The following is a 19,860-nucleotide window of genomic DNA, read 5'->3' on the forward strand; positions in this document are numbered from 1 at the left end:
GTGGTGCAACAACTGGAGATTCCCACAGTTCTTCTTTCTACGCCCCTCCGTGCGTCCTCCCTGGACGGTTGTTCCCTGACTACCATCACCCACCAGACGGTTCCCATAAACCTACTGGTATCCAGTAACCACCATGAGGCAATCTCCTTCTTTGTGTTTCCATCCCCTCAGTCACCTGTTGTCCTGGGCCACGAGTGGTTAACCACGCATAATCCACAAATTGATTGGAGAACAGGGAGTATCTGTAACTGGAGCAGTTTTTGTTTGTCCCACTGTTTATCATCTGCCTCTATCCCTATACTCAACCCCAAGGCCAAGACCCCTGAGTCTCCTGACCTGTCCGGAGTACCTCCTGAATACCACGACCTCCGGCAGGTCTTCAGCAAGGACCACGCCTCGACGTTACCACCCCACAGACCCTTCGACATGCGCATCGATCTCATCCCAGATTCCAAACTACCCACCAGCAGGTTGTATAACTTGTCTAGACCAGAACATGAAGCCATGACTCAATACATTTCATAATCCCTTGCTGCGGGCATAATAAGACCTTCCACTTCACCCCTGGGAGCGGGATTTTTTTTTTGTGTCCAAGAAGGATGGATCTCTACATCCTTGCATTGACTACCGGGAATCAAACCACATAACCATCAAAAACAAGTACCCACTTCCCTTGCTCTCATCCACATTCGACCCAGTCAATGATGCCTCCATATTTACTAAACTCGACCTCCGAAATGCTTATCATCTAGTCCGAATCCGAGAGGGAGACGAATGGAAGACCACCTTTAAGACCCCTCTCGGGCATTTTGAATATCTGGTCATGCCTTTTGGACTAACCAATGCTCCCGCAGTCTTTCAGTCCCTGATTAACTCAGTTCTCAGCGATTACCTCAACAAATTTGTCACTGTTTATCTGGATGACATTCTTATCTTTTCCAGATCTCCCACGGAACACCACCATCATGTCCGAGCAGTCCTCCAACGCCTCTTAGAGAATCGTCTTTTTGTCAAGGCAGAGAAGTGTGAATTTCACTCCTCGTCCGTCAAGTTTCTCGGCTTTGTTCTGGAGAGCGGAAAGTTGAAGGCAGATCCGGACAAGATCAGAGCTGTGGAGGAATGGCCCTCGCCCACGACCAGAAAACAGCTGCAACGGTTCTTGGGCTTTGCCAATTTCTACCGCAGATTCATTAAGGACTACAGTACCATAGCCACCCCTCTCACACAACTCACCTCCATTAACAAGTCTTTTTCCTGGACTCCTGAGGCGGAAGAGGCCTTCCTGACATTGAAGAAGCATTTCACCCAGGCACCTGTCCTCACCCGACCAGATCCTCTCCTGCAATTCACCCTGGAGGTGGATGCATCTGACACCGGAGCAGGTGCTATATTATCCCAGGTCTCCCCAGTCGATAAGACCCTGCATCCGTGTGCTTTCTTCTCTCGTTGTCTGTCCCCAGCCGAGAAGAACTAAAACGTAGGAGACCGGGAACTGCTGGCCATAAAACTGGTGCTGGAGGAGTGGCGGCACTGGCTTGAGGGGGCGGAACATCCCATCCTGATTTTGACGGATCATAAGAATCTAGCGTACCTGAGGGAGGCCAGGAGGCTTAATCCCCACCAGTCCCGCTGGTCTCTGTTCTTTTCCCGCTTTAACTACCTCATTTCTTACAGACCCGGAACCAAGAACACCAAACCTGACGCCCTATCCCGCCTATACGCCCCGGACAGGGAGGTTGAGTCCTCCACTATCCTTCCTCCATCCTGTATCCTTGGGTCTATTACTTGGGACATCTCCACCAAGGTTCTAGAGGCCCAGCAGACGGACCCTGACCCAGGTACGGGCCCCCCAAACCAAACCTATGTTCCCTCCTCTCTTCGCAGTGCAGTAATTAAGTGGGCCCACACCTCCAGGTTTTCTATCCACCCTGGCGTGGGTAGAACTCTTGCCCTCATCCGTCGGACGTTTTGGTGGCTGTCTCTCTACAGGGACACTAAGGAATTCATAGGCGCATGCCAGGTTTGTGCCCGAAACAAGTCGAGCAACCAGTCACCTCATGGTCTCCTCTGCCCCCTGCCTATTCCATCACGCCCCTGGTCCCACATAGCATTGGACTTTGTTACCGGGTTACCCGTCTCAAGGGGTTTTAATACCATACTCACCATTGTTGACCGGTTCTCCAAATCCTGTCATCTTGTCCCTCTGAAACACCTTCCAACCTCTGCAGAGACCGCCAACCTCCTCATCTCTCAGGTTTTCCGTCTACATGGGATCCCCTTGGAGATTCTCTCGGACCGGGGTCCTCAATTCCTGTCTCGAGTATGGAAGGAGTTTGCCGCCCATCTGGGGGCTCGACCTGCTCTGAGTTCTGGCTTCCACCCACAAACCAACGGCCAGTGCGAGCGGATGAACCAGGAGCTGGAGGCCATGCTGAGATGTGTCTGCTCCAATAACCCGTCTGGATGGAGCGACCAATTGGCATGGATTGAGTATGCACACAACTCTCACGTCTCCTCCGCCACAGGTCAGTCCCCATTCGAGATCTCTCTGGGTTATCAGCCACCTCTGTTCCCCTCCAACTCCGATTCCCCAGCTTCAGTTCCCCAGTTCATCCGTCGCGCTCGGCGCACCTGGAACCAGGCCAGAGCCGCTCTCCAATGGACTGCCGACCGCAACCGCCGGCTGGCTGACCGGCGCCGCCGTCCGGCCCCCACCTACGCTCCTGGCCAGCAGGTATGGTTGTCAACCTGTGACATTAAGCTTAAGGGTGCCAATAGGAAGCTCTACCCCCGGTTCATCGGTCCCTACACCATCACTGAAGTCCTCAGTCCTGTTTCTGTACGCCTGTCCCTGCCCTCGTCCATGAGAGTCCACCCGGTCTTCCATGTCTCCTTGGTTAAGCCCTTCGTGTCCAGTCCTCTGTGCCCTCCTGCTGAGCCTCCTCCTCCTGTCCGGCTCTCTGACGGCAGTCTCGGCTACCGGGTCCGGCGCATCCTGGATGTTCGCCCCCGGGGTCGCGGTTGTCAATACCTTGTGGATTGGGAGGGATACGGTCCGGAGCATCGTCAGTGGGTTCCCGCTTCGTGGATTGATGACATCTCTCTCATCAGGGATTTTGAGTCCTCCTCCTCCTCCTCGGCTGGGCCGCCGGGTGGCGTCCCTTGAGGGGGGGGGGTATTGTCATGGTTCTGCCTTCTCTCTGCTTCTGCTGCTATTTTCCCTTCATTGTTTGCAGGTGAGTGTGTTGGGGAGCAGCAGCAGCAGCTGCAGCTAATTACCATCAGCCTGGCCAGAGGATTTAAGGAGCGGTGCTGCCACACCTCAACGCCGGTTGATACTCTACTGTTGGGTAGATCTAGCCACGTCCTTATCTGTGCCTTGACTTTAAGAACTCGTTTACCTTAACTAACCCAGCTCTGCATTCTTGTCTGTACCAGCCCTGGATTCCCTCCACCTGCCTGAGGTGTGATTTATCACAGCGTCGTTCAGCTTCCCTGGCCTCCTGCTCTCCACCGCTCACCTGCCTTCCTGGATCCAGCATCACCTCCAGAGACCATCTCCTCCCTGCATCAACCTGACTTGCCTCTCCCTCCTGCCCCTCGTCCTGCTCAACTCAGTAAGCCCGTTCCTCTCATGATTATTCATCTCCTGGTTCTCAGTTTCTAATCACTCTCACCGTTGTTCTTCTTAGAGTCGGAGTTGCCTCGTTTCCTGTCCCGTTTGGATCAGCGCCCTCAGTTTTCGCTTTGTTTTCTTTATAAAATAAAGATTTTACTATCATCTCTTACCTTATCCCTGAGTGATTCTTCATGTGGGTTAAGAAATTACCACCCATCATGACATCAACTCTCTTCGAAGCGCACTGACAGTCTCCAGTTCTTACCCTACCTGACCCCACCCTGCCTTTAGATGCCAGCAATGTGAGCCTGGGAGCTGTGTTATCACAGGTTGGACCTGGTGGCGAGAGGGTGGTGGCATACTTCAGCCGGATCCTTAATAAGAGTGAGCGACGCTACTGTGTCACATGCCGAGAACTCCTGGCAGTGATGACGGCAGTGAGACACTTTAAATACTACCTCTGTGGCACATCATTCATCATCAGAACTGAACATGCTGCCCTCCGGTGGCTGATGTCTTTAAGAGAGCCAGAGGGGCAAGTAGCTCGCTGGATAGAGGAGCTCCAGAACTTTAATTTCACAGTCGAACACAGGGCAGGAGCACACCATGCAAATGCAGATGCCCTGTCTCGCCACCCTTGTGCAGCAGCAGGTTGTCGCTACTGTGAAAAGCGAGAAGTGAGGGAGCAGGAACTCATAGCAACTGCTGCCGCAGCACAGATCTCTTGTAGAGGGCTCCTGGTGGTGGATACAAATGAGTGGAGGGCATAGCAGGAACAAGACTCTGAACTGTTACCAGTCCTAAAATGGTGTGAAAGTGGACAGCGACCCATTTAATTGCCATTCAATTGTGTTTTAAGTTTAATGTCTTTGTGAAATGCAGTGATTTTTTTTCTGTGATAGGGGCTATATAAAAACTTTACTCGTGTACACACTAAATGCACTATCAATTCTGACTACATCACTTCAAAATGTATTTTGTGTGTGTTTCTTTAATATTTACATGAATAGACTCTAGTTATTCTTTATGAATTTATTTATTTTTAATGAATGAATAAAGACCCATTTTTTGTCATTTTAATCCCATATTTACTAGTCAAAACACACAATAAAAACAGCAGATTCCAAACACAGAGAGACTAAAGTTTGTTAATCGTATTTAAACCATGTTAAACTACTGCAGAGGACAAACTCACTAATTTAAGTTGGTAACATTTTTTACAGCATATTTTTGGACCATCAAAGCAGATTGATGTGAGTGCAGAGACACAGATGACTAAAAATCCCTTTTTACCTTTTACTTCAGGTGTTTCATAGTTTTCAGTGATTTACAATTTGAGCCAATCTTTCTAATGTTTTGAGACTCAAGATTATAAATAAAACTGACTGTTTTTCACATACAAATCATAACAAAAGTACAAGCGCATCTTTTTAAGGTACCGATCAAATTCCACAGTACCGACCGAGCACCGATTCACGTCATTTCAAACGGTGCCTCGTTTCGGTACCGGTCCTTCATAACGAGAACTTGCCAAGACAGCTGCGCATGCGCAAGAGCGTTATGTCGTCGCTTGCTGCGAGCCAGTTGTAAACAGAGCAGCATGGTAGAAAGAACGCACGCTAACGCTTGGGTCCACTTCACTAAATGTGATGGGTAACTGGGTGATGATGAAACCAGCGACAACGATCTAAGTGAGACATCCTCATCTTAATCTGCTCCAGTAGGTAAATAAAATGTTTAAGATAACGTTACCTTGATATGTTAGCTTCCGTTCTGCTAATGGTGCGTTCGCTTTCTCCTCGAAACTCCAAATTTCCGACTAGAAGAACATGAACGCGCTCTAAAGTTTGGCTTCACTTTACTAAATGTGACGGGTGATTGGGTGAAGATGAAACCAGCGACAACGATCTAAGTGTGAGGCATCATCGTTTTAATCTGCTCCACCAGCTAAACAAACTATTAAAGATAACGTTAGCTTGGTATGTTAGCTTCCATTGCCACCGTTGTTATCAGCTAATGGTGCGTTCGCTTTCTCCTCGGAAATTCTAACTTCCCAGTAGGAAAAATAAAATGAAAAAAGACGGCAAAAGGAATGAAGATGCACGGTAAATTTAGTTCACAGTAAAGATGTTTGCTTCAGTTTAATTATCAGCTTATAAAACTACAAGGACGATGTTAAAATACAAACAGTTATATGTTATTTATTGTGATATTTATCAAATATTGTTATATATTGAGAAAAATATATATTTAATTAAAAAAGAGAATAAAAATAATCAGCACTCAAAAGTATCGAAAATTGGTACAGTTAAGTACCGGTATCGATTCCTAGGTACCGGGAATTAGTACCGGATCGATTCAAATGTCAAAGGTACCCATCCCTATGCATCACATCAAAACTGAAACTCCTTCAGGAAATACTGGAACTGTTTTGAAAATATATGAAAATAAAACACATGTTGAACTCCGTAGGCCTAGTTTTTTTGCCTGAATAAAACAATAAAAATAATTATTAGCTTTGGAAATTTTCTTGCATTTTTCAAATTTTCTAGATTTTTTTATGCAATCGCAGCTTTTTTAATAAAAAGTGAAAGCAAACACTTGCATGCATTGAGGCCACTGGATGCCACTGCATCACACATATCTGACCTTTAAAATAGCTTTAAATTGGCCAAATCCTTTAAATGATTTTAAGCAGCTGATACATTTCTGTCATTTTAAAACTTTCTCGGAAAGTTAAAACAAAACCTTTGAAAACGCTAGACTGAGATCCTTTAAGCTTTAACAACTTTTATGAATCCACACAGTTTAACCCCTCTGCCATCCCACCTCCAGCAACATCTGCAGAGAAAACGTCTTTCTAAATGTTCAAAGTCGGATGCCAAGCAGTATTTGTGAAATGAGGATTCAGCATTCTTCTCACTGCTGAGTTGACTCTTTAAATTAAAATTTATGGTGGTTGTAATTGTATTCTTATGGGCTGCTTCTGTAAGCAAATAACTGCTGAAACTGCAAACAATCTCTGTGACAATATGTTGTGTTCTGATCAGATGACGCCAAAGTGAAAAACTTATTTTGAAAAACTTATTTTAATGTCAAGAAATTATTTTAAAATGTTCAAATAGCCTTTAATCTTTCCCAAAAAGAAATGTTTAATTTCCTGCATTAGATTCTCTCCTGTTAATGAATAAGAATCAATAATATGACAAACACGTCATCAACACGTTGAAAGTTCCTGTGATGCCCATTCAAATGCAATGTGTTGACACCTATGCAAACACATGGAAACATTAATATTTTATGATCATCTGATGCTAAATTAAAAATAAGTTCAGCTCATGTAAAGAGACAAAACATCAACCTTTGTTTTTTTTTTTACAGTGAAGATTGAATCTTTGTGTCCTGACTGTTTTATGCAAAGTTAATATTCCTGCTGCATGAGCTTCTCCTTTGTTTATCATTTGTTTTTGTTTGTTTAATTTTCATAACAGAATCCGCAATTTGTTTCCCCAAAGCCATTAATACACACACTTTTAGACTTGAATCCTAATCACGGTGTCTGCTTTAGTAAACACACTCAAAATTGCACACACTTCCGACATACTTTGTCATTTCAGACACAAAAAATTTATCTAGGATCATCATGGAGTAAATTTTGATATATTATATAATAAATCACACGTCAATTTAAAACAGCTGCACAATGCATCACTCTAACATGTCTATAAATCCATGTTTGTTTCATTTTAACATCAGCTGTGGTCAGACTATTAATGCTGAGAGAAACAAACATATCAGTGAACAAAACTAGAAGAAAAAAACTGAACCTCATATGAAACTAATATTTGGAGATGTTTATTTACTGAAGTTACAATAAAGGGAAAGAAATGGCTGATTAGATTTTAAATTTCCAAACAGCATAATGTTCATTATAGTAATAAGACTTGAACTGATATGATTATTTTACTTATTTATTTCTTAATTATTTGCATTTTATTTGCATATATGCATTTATTCTTTTGCAATTAGTTTGCCATCTTCTCCATCCAGTTTTAAATCTCTCATGAAAACCAATTTTTATGCTTCAGCTTTTAGAATGAGTCTTGGTTTTAGCTCTATTTTAATTGTATGTTTGGTTTCAATCCTGTTTTAATTCCGTAAAGCAGTTTGGTCAGTTTGTGAATCGCTATACAAATAAAGTTGGCTTGGCTTTTGTTCTTATTTTTAACAAACAGCAAAGCTGATGTCACTTCTAAACTTTTTAAATGAAGTGTTTTGAGCGTGTGTGATCATTCACAGCAGGATTTAAAAATCAAGTCCACATCCATGTCTAGATAGATGTAATTACCTCAGAAGATTATTATTTAAGAGCTGCATGGAGCGTGTGTGTGTGTGTGTGTGTGTGTGTGTGTGTGTGTGTGTGTGTGTGTGTGTGTGTGTGTGTGTGTGTGTGTGTGTGTGTGTGATGAGATAAATTATGCTCAAGATTATTAAAGTGATCCTCAAGTGCATCAGGCGGGTGTGTGAGCAATCCTCGTAAACACTCTTAGTCACTTTTTGCTGAAATGTACCTTTTAAGGTCAGCAGTGCTTTCTCCATTTAATTTTATTTTTAAAACACATAATCATCCCAGATTTCACACTTATCTAAAGATGCTGGGTACATCTGCGTACATGCGCACAGTGCTGGGGTGCAAACAGACCCCCTGGAGCTGCTATCTAGAGCTGTATCTCTGCGATTTAAGTTAACAAAATAAAACCTAGGGATGTAGATATTACTATTCTCTACATCTAACACATCTTTGTGCTGATAATTAAAACAAAAAGAAACATTGCAAAGCTAACATTATTTAGTGCAAAGCTTCCAGATCCATTTGCAAACGAGTTGTGGGGACGGCAGTCCTTAGAACTGGCCGCTGGTACAGCACTGGAGGATCTACAGTTATTTGATTAACATGCCTGGATGTTACGCAGCTGAAGCAACAGAGGTGTAGCCAGACTTCTTCTGCGTTGAGCGGGTTAATGTTGAAGGATCGCCGTGACAGGGATCGTCTTTGGAGATGAACAGATTCTCAGTTGATTCTGACAGAGCAACATAACGCAAAACCAACAACATTAGAGGCAGGGCAGATGTAGGAGGGGCAAACAGTTTATAAGTAAATACATAAATACAAACAATTTTATACATCTGACATACCTAGTGAGCTCAGTAAACAAAACGAGTGACATTCAAAGCTGCCCGCTCCAATTACAGAACATATTGGGTGTAAATATTGTCTTGCTTGTTTTCTTTTCCTCCCAATCACTAGTGTAGCTTCTCAGATATCACTTTCTTTTTTTTACTTCCAAGCTACGCCACGAAGCCAACTTGTGCTCTCCATTGATGGTCAGCAAACTGAAAAGGCTAACTGCTAGCCTTTATCTCTACTGGCAGGGTAAACGACTAAAAGCCATAAAAAAGGCAGAGAGCTCCACCTAGTGAACCTTCCAGTGCCAAAAACATGTTAAGTGCTGCCAAATGTGAAATTGGTAACGTTTCTGCCTCAAAAATCACTGAAAACAGTTTGAAAGCAATAGCTGAAACCCTTTTTATTATTGCTGTAACTGTCTTCACACTTAATATAAAGTTTACCTAAGCTTAATAAAATGCGTTTTGGTCAGTTTCATTGTGTGTGTTCAGTCATGCATGTAAGCAGAAGCCTCTGCAGAGCAGGGGGCAAAGGTCACATTTTTGTGGGTGACAGCAAAAAGAAATGAAAAAAAATAAAAATAAAAAATGCACGTAAACTTGAATTCCTGATCAAGTGAAGCATTAGAACAATTAGAAGCTGACAGGAGACAAGATAAATGATCACAAATATCCATCTAGTAATGAAAATGACAGCGCTTTTATGGAGACTAATTTGTTTTACTTCAAATAAGCAAATATTTAAATTATCCAGACCACAGCAGAAAAGATAGCAGACACTACACCAGTGTAGTAGAAGACCCTAAAAAGAGGCGTGTCCCCTCAAAAGATCTCAGCCACCTTAGAAGGTGAAGACGACTTACATCTTTTTTGTAGAGCGCATTTGTATTAATGGACCAGTTGTTGTTGTGTGTGTGAACACCCGGGGGTTTGTAACTCCTCCACTGTTTCAATGTCCAGACCCTGGAAGATCACCGGAGAAATGGTGGACGGCTTCCTGCTGAAGCCAATCACCAACTCCAAAGTCAGTGATCTTTATGTTGGACCTATTTCAGACATCAGGTGCAGTTTTTATTTTATCAGACGGTATTTTATTGTGTTGCATTGAGTTTTATTTATTACAATCAGTTTTTTTGTCGACGTAACCCAACAGACAATCAAATAAAGAAATTGCAATTTCCAAAATGTTCAGAATCCAGCCTCAGGATTCAGTAAAGGAGAGATGTAAAGCGAAGTTATTTTTTGCTTTATTCCACTATTTAATCTGTCAATTGTTGTTACGATTCTGACAGAATTTTACTGTTAAATTCTCCCGAAGTTTATTTCACTTTCTGAGACGGATTGCAGGCAGAACACCTTGACACAAAGCAAGCAGTGAGTCCTTCATGGTTCTGTGACCTTCCACCCAGATCCACAGTTCCATGTCAGGAATAGGTTAGGAGGGGAGATAGTGTGTCTGTATTCCTTCTACAGGGAGTTTTGTTTTCTTGCAGGCAAGGTCAAGTGGGTCAGATTCAGATAACATGTTTAGCTTTGGAGCAGGCCAGAGATGACATTTTCCTCTCTGCCTTACAGTTTTACTGGTCTCAGCATTATCTAATCAGCCAAATAATGGGGTTTAATTCCATCCATGCCGAATAGTGGCATTCTCCATCATGGTATCCATCCTGCATGCGAACTGAAGAATCTTTCAAAGGGTTGCTACACAGAGCATCCAGCTCGCAATTCACCTGCAGCAAAGTCTTTTAGTCTGAGCGCTCAGCGCACGACAGTAACCTTCCCAGAGCTCAGGGATTTTTCCAATAGCCCACGAAAGCTCCATATTTTTCTAATATATCAGATTGCCCACTCCAATCAGCAGGTACCTGAAAATCATAAATCCAAACCGTACGTCTTCTGGGTCCTCAACGGAAAGAAGGGAAAGACACATGATGATCCACTTCAAGGAATCCAAAATGTATCCAACTGGGTGCGTTCCACGCAGGAATATGGAGCTCCTTTCTCCGCTCTGAATGCTGTAAAAATTCTTCAATGTTGTTCTGCGACCAGGTGACCAGATTCATCATTTTCAAATATAATTCCAGAAAGAATCCAAAGATTCAGTTTCAGAAACAACAGGACAAAGAGCCTTGGGAAGAGAAGTGGCAGGAGCAAAAAGAAAAGCGTCTGCTTGCTTCGAGTGCCAGGAGAAAAATAAAAGGTAATTCTTTCAGTCGAGGAGGAATAACTCTGAGTTTGAATCATATTCGCAATTTCAATGAGATTTTGGGCATGCTTAGCGGTTTTGAATGCATCTCAGAAATGTGTATTTATCTTTGTTCTATATGTGACAAGGTGAGCATCACTGTCTCTCAACTGATCATGCATCCTGGCTACTTGGCCATGGGGATTTCCCTTTTGGCTGACTGGTTAGCGCGCGTGACTCACCCGGGAGCCTGGGGATCGAACCCGCCCGGATTATCATTTCTCCACCTTGCCACATACAGGTTTCTCAATACTTGAGGACAGTTCATTAATGTTGTTGAAGCACAGAAACATTCCTGATTATGTTTCAAAATGTCTGTCATTTTTCTGACTATAGGCCACAGATGCTACATGTTAGAAGTTAAGCTCAAGGCCATAAAGCAAAAATATTTTCTCACAGGGTGAGCCATTTATAATAATAATAATGCATTGAACTTATATAGCACTTTTCAAGACACCCAAAGACGCTTTCACACACTCACATTCACACACTGCTAGTGATGGTAAGCTACTTGTAGCCACAGCCGCCCTGGGGAGGTCTGACAGAGGCGAGGCTGCCATTTGGCGCCGTCGGCCCCTCTGACCACCACTAACACAGGCAAGTTGGGTGAAGTGTCTTGCGAAAGAACACAACAGCAGGATACCACCGGCGGGAGCTGTAATCGAACCCATGACCCTCTGATCATGAGGCAACCCGCTCTACCTCCTGAGCTACTGCTGCCCCCGTGGTATATGGATACGCCTTAATAAATTGGGAATGGTTGGTGATATTAACATCCTGTTTGTGGCACATTAGTATATCTGAGGGGACAAACTTTTTAAGATGACCATGGTGGCCATTTTGAAGTTGGCCATCTTGGATCCAACTTTTGTTTTGTCAGTAGGAAGAGGGTCATACGACACTTCAAACTTATTGGGAACTTCACAAGAAAAACAATGGTGTGCTTGGTGATAATGTTACTTTATTTATTCTGTGCCACAAACAGGACATTAACATCACCAACCATTCCCATTTTATTAAGGTGCATCCATATATGTTTATGTTTATTTGTTTGGCAGATGCTTTTATCCAAAGCAACTTACAATTTATAACCTATAGGGCATGTTGTGATCTGTGGGGGAAACCGAAGTACCCGGAGGAAACCCACGCATGCATGGGGAGAACACGCAGCTCCATGCAGAAAGGCCGCAGCCGAGTTTCGAACCTGCGACCTTCGTGCTGCGAGGCAACAGCGCCAACCACTGCGTCACTATGCAGCCCACCCTGTATATATATATATATATATATATATATATATATGTACATACACTGTGTAAATATATATATATTAGGAATGCACCGATACAGATACCGCTATCGGGTATCGGGTATCGGCCTTGATACCACATTTTCTAAAGTATTCGTACTTGTTAAAAGTCCCTCGATGCCAGGGACCGATACCACGGTCTGAGAAATGTCTATGTTTGAGCAGCGAGTAAGGGGTTCATCACAGGTGCTGAGTGCCCGCCCTCAGGGTCCCAGCTGCAGCTCAGAGCAGGGAGAAGGCGAGGTGAGACACGGGATGAAACAACATGTCAGCAGTGTGGAACTATTTCAAAGTGGATGAAGACGACAAAACAAAGGTGGGCTGCAAATTGTGCTCGGCAAAATTGTCCAGAGGAGGTGCAAAAGGTAGCGCATTAAACACAAGTAATTTAATAAAGCACCCAAAATCCAAACACAACAACGAGTACAAAGAGTTCACCGATGTTAAACCAACACAACCCATGCTGCAGCAAACTCTTGCAAGACGAGAGAAAATGTCCAAAGACAATCCACGTGCTGTGAAAATAACACAAGCTATTATGGAGTACATTGCACTGAGTGACCAGCCACTCTCGGAGGTAGAAAATGTGGGATTCCTGCGTCTCCTCCATGTTCTGGAGCCCAGACATGATGCCCCAAGCCGCCGCTACATGACTAACACAGAGCTGCCCAAATTACACGACTCTGTGAAAAAACATATCCACAGCCGACTGCAAGCCTCCTCTGAGTTTAGTTTCACCACGGATATTTGGACCAGCAGTGTTAGCCCCGTGTCGCTAATTAGCCTAACTTCCCAGTGGATAGACGAGTTTCACGCCGCAACGAGCCATATTACATGCGAAACAACTCCGCGGCTCGCACACCAGCCAGGCTATAGGGCATGTGTTTGAGGAAATGCTCCAGACATGGGGTATACCTAAAACATCAGTATACGTTGTGCTTCGTGACAATGCCAAAAAGATGATTAAAGCCATGAATGACGCAGGGCTCCCAAGTCTGCCATGTGTCGCGCACACGTTCTAGCTGGCTGTTCATGAGGGCTTATTAGCACGGGAGCATAGCTGATGCTATAGCAGTGGGGGGAAAAATAGTTGGGCATTTTAAGCATTCCACCTTAGCCTACTCCCGCCTCGAGGACATTCAGGGACAGCTGAACCAGCCAATAAAGAGACTGCAGCAGGACGTACAGACGCGCTGGAACAGCACGTATTACATGCTTCAGTCCCTCATTGAGCAAAAGCGAGTGCTGGGGGTGTGTGTCTGAGCATGAACTCCCTGACTGTCTCACCGCTCACCAATGGGCTCTTATTGAGAAGATTGTTGCCATCCTCGCCCCCTTTGAGGAACTAACTAAATAAGTGAGTAGCTACGACGCACTAGCCTCTGATGTCATCCCAGCTGTGACTGTGCTTGTGAGACTTATAAACAGAGAAACCGACGAGCACCACGGTGTCAAGACAATGAAAGCAACCTTACTGACAGCTGTCAAGAAGCGCTTCAGTGGCGTGGAGACAACCCACTGTACTTCATCTCCACCATACTTGTCCCAATGTAAAGTCTATATTTTCCCATATTACTCCCAGAAAGCCACATAGCTGGCATTTGTGACTGGTTTAGGGGAAACTAAAATCTCTCCTATTTTTCCACATATTAATAAATTCTTTAATTTTGTTCAGGTATAAAGATCGCTTCTTCTCCACCAACACTGCCTCAGAGGCCAAGCTGCACCTGAAGCAGGAGCTGCAGATGATGTCCAGAGCTGAGTCAGAGGGTAGTCGGGTGGAAGCTGCAGAACCTCCTGCTAAACTGTTCCTCAAGGCCCAGGCCAGCACTAGCAGCAGTCTGGACACTGTCTTTGAAGAAATCGCCATGGAGCAGGCCCAAGCAGCACAGCCGCTGGCAGCAGGAGCTGCCATTGAGCTCGACACATACCTCGGAGAGGCCCCAAGCCCTCGTGAAGACAGTCCTCTGAAGTACTGGGGTGTCAACAAAATCAGGTTCCCCACTTTGGCTAAAATGGCCCGTAAATACCTCTCAGCTCCATGTAGCAGTGTGGAAAGTGAAAGGCTCTTTAGCTCTGTGTCACACATTATAGATGAAAACAGAAACCGGCTGACTGCTGATAATGCAGAAAAGCTACTTTTCTTAAAAGAAAAACCTGCCACTCACTTTTTCTAAATAGGCTCCATTAAGTGAGCTGTCTTAGAGTTTATTTTAATACCTTCCTCAGTTGCACTGACTGCCAGACTCCCATGTTGGTGGATGTTGTTAGTTTATTCGGATATTGTGCACTAAATAGCAAAGATGTTTATTAATGCCTCTTGTGTTGTCCAAAGCGGCAGAGTTTACAACAAACTGAAAAAAAAAATACTTGAGTTGCAATGTTTACCCTTTTTTATAATTATTTATTCCTTAATATGTTGCATAAAAGATGCTGCAGTTTGCATTTTAAATAAATGTTCTCAATTCCAAACTAGTGGCTTTTGTTTTTGTTAAATTATACGGCTAAAGCTGTTACCTGTAAATTTAAATCATGATTTTATTAAAGAGCAAGTAACGTCTAAATTAACTTTTTTTTGCTGATGAACTGTATAAATGAGTGTCTAATAGTGTTTTAAATGTGTGCATTCTTTATTTTAGCATTTTGGTGCATTTTCTTTAAAAATTAAAAATTCTGTCTAAAAACCACAGTAATGCGCCACCTTCAGCTGAAAACATAGAATTTGAGTCATTTTGAAAAAATTTTAGCCAATGGCTAAAGAGTAAAGTACTACGTAAACCAGTAGAGTACTACGTAGGAGCTCCGTGCCAAAGTTATAAAAGCAACAAGCGTCTCGGCCACGCCCTGTGGCGAGTTGGGAGTTGGATTTGCAAGCGAGCGTAGGAGGTCAGCGGTAGTTCAGCATTAGCATATAGCATTAGCATATCCTAGTCTTTAGCATATCTTTTAGTGATATAAATACTTATTTAGTTTTAGCTTGGCTGTTGGATATTGTAGTTTAGTTAGTGTTTGGCTGTTAGTGTAATTGGGAAAGTATTTCGGGTTTAGTGTTCCATATCGTCTTAGTATTGGTGAGTAGGTGTAGTGTAGTATGGTTGCGGTGACTCTGTGGGCATTTTACCCGCGATTCTGCACGTCTCCGTTTGAAGAGGGAGGCTGCCCACCGTGGCTCTTCCGCGATTTAGATGCAGCCCACCGACTCTGCTCCCCCACCACGGCGGGCTCCAGTCTGAGGTGAGTAAGCTAAATAAACGTTTTAACATCTTCTAAAGACAATTCCCTACCTAAATGCAAAGTCTGAGAGACGTGGTTCACTTCCTTTAGCTAGTCAGTCGGCAATTCTGCAACAGTGTCTCTAACTGACGCAGCACTAGTTGACAGACAGCATTACAGCATGAAATCCAGCTTGTGACCCGGTTCTGTAAGGAATTCTGTTCAGGAGGTCACATTTCAGGCTCTCCACATCATGTGTGACTGACTTTTACGTTATAACAACGATCACACACTAGGAATGTTATAAAGCGCCTATATAGGAGATTCTTTTGTATATTATCTGACTTTATAAACTCCCAACAACAATGTGCTTCTATTTTTTTTTTCAGGCTAAATCTACCCAAGACACTGGCTGTCAGACTGATTTAGCTGCAAGAATGCACTTGTCCAGGCTGATGTGAAACCTTCCCTGTAGCAAAGGTGAATTATTTTTAATAATCTTCTATGTAAACATTTTATCACCTTCTAGTTTTAATTTGTTTTACAGATTATTGTTACACGTGATTTTATGCTCTTTTAAACATTTATAAATGTGCTGCTTCTTTGTTTTTACATAGCCAGCCAGAATGGAGTTCACAGCCGCAGTGTGTCTGGTGACCCACGGGGACCATGATGAAAATTCATCTTCCAGAAAGTCTCAGAGCAGCATCCACACCCCCTGAAACGACCAAGATGTAAGGTGTCTGCTGTTGATTCCAGCTTCCACCTCAATGACAGTGCAAGCTCAGTGAACTGTTCAAGGTAAAAAAAAATTAAAACATTTCTGAATTTTTAAGATATTAACAATTAAATAAGTATGTGATTACATCATGACGGAGGCTACTGATTCTGCCCCCGTGACACTTGGTGGTGACGTGTGAGCTGATTCACCTGGTAAATAACTTTTACATTAAATATTTTGTTTTTGCTATCAAAAGTAAATTAATAACCTGCATTATTGCAGGACACTCAGCAAAATATGGACTCTACAACATGAGGCAGGCACACGTTAATATTCTATAAGAGCACATAAGGTGAGCAACACCACATATAGTACACTGTCCTGAATTTGTTTTCTTTCTGCATCTCATTAGCCTGGCTGATCACCTGATAACTCCTGTCATCTGGTTATGACAGCATGAGGATGTCCTCACACACCTGTAACCTATCAGCTCATCTGGCAGAATAGAGAGAGAAGAGACAACACCACATCTCCTGTTCCTGGAAAGCCTTCAGCCATCCTTCGATGACTGAGAACCTCCATCAGCTCTGTCTCCTGTCTGTCTACAGTTATTATAATAAATATTGTGTTTGACAAGTTTTTTGTGCTGCCAAATATCTCATTTAGATTCCAGTTTTGATATTTTAATGGATATTTATAAATTACATTATCACATTTTTGTTGCATGTTTAACTAGCTCTATTGTGATGAATTAAACTAGCACCTCACTGTTAAAAGCTTGTTTTAATTTCAAGCATGTTTAAGTATTTATGGACGTGAACAATAGGGCTGTCGCGATTGAGGAATTCCCCCTGCGGTGAGTCAGGGCAGCTCAATATTGCGATATGCGATATTATTGCACCCCGTTTTTATTTATGTACTTAGCAAATTTGTTTGTTAATTACTAAACTCATGGCAATATTTCCTTTGAAACATTGTACTTACACATTTAAAAAATGTTAGAAAAAAATTCATGGCCATTTTTAACACTTTATAGAATGCAGATCAAAGGGCAGTAACGGCATTCTCTGACTGAACTTAAAAACAACATTCAGGAGGTTTAACTTTGAAATGCAAATTTGGCTGCAACATCTAACAGAAATAAAAAAAAGTGCCCTACTATCTCCTCGATCAGCGCGGACTTTACCTCTCAGCATGCGCTGTCGCGAGATTTAATCAAGTGCGGTAATTGGGGTGGCACGTCATGCAGCGCGGTGGGTTTCTTAATATCGCGATATATTGTTCTTGCGATTATTGCGACAGCCCTAATGAACAAAAACAGGAAATATATAAATTGAGATTTATTTAATTAATATAACAAATAAGGGGGAAAGAGTCATTGAATGGCACATTCTTCTGGAAGCTCCTGATCCTGACGACACCAGACCAGCTGCAGACACCAGAGGACCTAGAACCGAGAGAGCAGCTGTTATTAGTAAATAAATAAAGAAATCAGGGCAGTTTTAGTGGGCTGAACACATTACAGAATAATTTTCTCATGGGGTATTTTCATAACTTTATATGCAGCAGACTGTAATTTGAGCCCAGGGCTACCGGAGAGCTGCTATCCAGCATGTTTCAGTGGATTTTCCTGCTTTAACAGGTTAGATTAGCTGTTAAGCAGCTCAGCTATTTGTTGCTGATTAAAACCAGGTGTGCTGAAGCAGATAAACCTCTAAAACATGCTGAATACTAGCTTTTTTAGGGCCGTGGAGACAAACCCTGCAGCTAATCCAATGCTATTGCTAACGGCTACTTACCTTTCAGAGGTGGTTCTGTTGGGTCGGTTCTGGGAGTTTCAGGCAACTCACAAGCTCAAAACAATAAGACTCAGGTCCGCTTGTCTCCTCCAAATAGACTTGGTCCCTTTCTTCTCGAGTGTCTGGGGAAGGAGGGGGAGAAATGTCCTCCACTTCTAATAACTGCTCAGAGTGAAGGGAGCAAGCTTCGTCTAGTTAGCCATCGTCTTCGTCACTGCCGCGGCTCCGCCCTCTCGGTCCTCCAGGCAACGCCTACTAATGTTGCATTTTTTAAAATTGATACGTGGGTGGAGAAGGACTCCGAGGCTCAATTGACCCGCTCTTTAAGTACTCGGTATCGGTGAGTACTGAAATGCAAGTACTCGTACTCGTTTTCCAAAAAGGTGGTATCGGTGCATCGGTGTATATATACATACACACACACAGTGGGTACGGAAAGTATTCAGACCCTTTGCTGTGACACTCATATATTTTACTCTGGTGCTTTCCATTTCTTCTGATCATCCTTGAGATGGTCCTATACCTTCATTGGTCAGCTGTGTTTGATTATACTGACTGGACTTGATTAGAAAAGCCACACACCTGTGTACATAAGACCTTACAGCTCACAATGCATGTCGGAGCAAATGAAAATCATGAGGTCAAAGAAACTGCTTGAAGGGCTCAGAGACAGAATTGTGGCAAGGCACAGATCTGGCCAGGGTTACAAAAAAAACTCTGCTGCACTTAAGGTTACTAAGAGCACAGTGGCCTCCATAACCCTTTAATGGAAGACATTTGAGCCGACCAGAACCCTTCCTAGAGCAGGCTGCCCAGCCAAATTGATCTAACGAGGGAGAAGAGCCTTGATGAGAGAGGTAAAGAAGACACCAAAGATCACTGTGGCTGAGCTCCAGAGATGCAGTCAGGAGATGGGAAAAGGTTGTAGAAGGTCAACCATCACTGCAGCCCTCCTCTATATATGTATACATGTATCCATCAGTCCATCCATCCGTCCATTGCATGTGTGCATCCATTCATCCATCCAATAGATGGATGGATGGACACATGCAATAGATGGATGGATGGGCACATGCAATAGATGGATGGATGGGCACATGCAATAGATGGATGGATGGGCACATGCAATAGATGGATGGATGGACACATGCAATAGATGGATAGATAGACACATGCAATAGATGGATGGCTGCATGGATGGATGGATGGACACATGCAATAGATCGATGGATGGACACATGCAATAGATGGATAGATAGACACATGCAATAGATGGATGGCTGCATGGATGGATGGATGGACACATGCAATAGATGGATAGATGGACACATGCAATAGATGGATGGATGGACACATGCAATAGATGGATAGATAGACACATGCAATAGATGGATGGCTGCATGGATGGATGGATGGACACATGCAATAGATGGATAGATAGACACATGCAATAGATGGATGGCTGCATGGATGGATGGATGGACACATGCAATAGATGGATGGATGGACACATGCAATAGATGGATGGATGGACACATGCAATAGATGGATAGATAGACACATGCAATAGATGGATGGCTGCATGGATGGATGGATGGACACATGCAATAGATGGATAGATGGACACATGCAATAGATGGATGGATGCATGGATGGACACATGCAATGAATTGATGGATGGATAGACACATGCAATGGATGGATGAGTGGATGGACACATGCAATGGATGGATGGATAGATGGATGGATGGATGGATGGATAGAAGGATG

General features: G+C 43.3%; 1 long non-coding RNA gene across 1 annotated transcript in view; it reads left to right on the forward strand.

Annotated features, from left to right (window-relative positions):
* LOC139069596 (uncharacterized) overlaps positions 1 to 16,929 on the forward strand; it is a 233,477-nt gene extending 216,548 nt beyond the window's left edge. Inside the window, exon 3 of the long non-coding RNA XR_011520271.1 lies at positions 16,704 to 16,929. This is a non-coding gene — a long non-coding RNA (uncharacterized lncRNA). The remainder of the gene's footprint in view (positions 1 to 16,703) is intronic.
* Positions 16,930 to 19,860: the final 2,931 nt, after the last annotated feature.

This window comes from Nothobranchius furzeri, chromosome 4 (assembly GCF_043380555.1).
Source record: "Nothobranchius furzeri strain GRZ-AD chromosome 4, NfurGRZ-RIMD1, whole genome shotgun sequence".
In the NCBI taxonomy this organism is placed as follows: Eukaryota; Metazoa; Chordata; class Actinopteri; order Cyprinodontiformes; family Nothobranchiidae; genus Nothobranchius; species Nothobranchius furzeri.